The sequence below is a fragment of the Silene latifolia genome, chromosome 2 (genome assembly GCF_048544455.1).
Source record: "Silene latifolia isolate original U9 population chromosome 2, ASM4854445v1, whole genome shotgun sequence".
NCBI lineage: Eukaryota > Viridiplantae > Streptophyta > Magnoliopsida > Caryophyllales > Caryophyllaceae > Silene > Silene latifolia.
Window position 1 is genome coordinate 126,513,797 of NC_133527.1, and position 746 is coordinate 126,514,542.

Sequence of the window (746 nt, forward strand, 5' to 3'; positions counted from 1 at the left end):
TATCGTCGAGTACCGACTTCATTGTACCTGTTACGGACATTCTGTTCTTGAGACGGTTCCCAAGCAAATGATTGCTACAAAAAAAAAGGCGACAAAATTTCATATCAGTATAAAATAAAAGTCTAACTTGGTTCTTAAAAAATTTATCAAAATTAATTATTTGGTTTCTAAAACAAAGAACTACGGAAAATATATACCCGAAAGTTATTGAATCACGCCTCTTTTTGTGCATTAGAAGCTTGTGTCCACGATGTAGGAATTGGACCCACGAAATTAGTCTTCGTGCTTTTCGTGACACCTCGTATCATGCAATCGTCCATAAACCTGCATTTATTTTGAACATGTAAAATTAGAAAAATTATTATTTTACAAAATAATAATAATAATAATAATAATAATACTAGACTAAAAAAGAATACGACTTACCATAATCCCGCCGGCTCAAGTATCATCCGATGATCCGAAGTGTACCGTATCTGCACCTGTACTGCCTCGTCGGTAGCGCCAGTCTCGTCACCTACCGTCACCGTCTGTCTGCATCAGATCCTCACGCACAAACTACTCCTCCTCCGCACGCGTACTCTGTCCAGAACCTGAGCCGCCTCCACGCTTCCTACCTCGACCTGCTCCAGCCATCTACAGTAATACAAATAAAAATTAACACAAATAATGATAAATGAAAATTATACGGACTTCTATATTTTAATTATTTACTCTTGAGGAATACAAAATTATACCAATTTAAT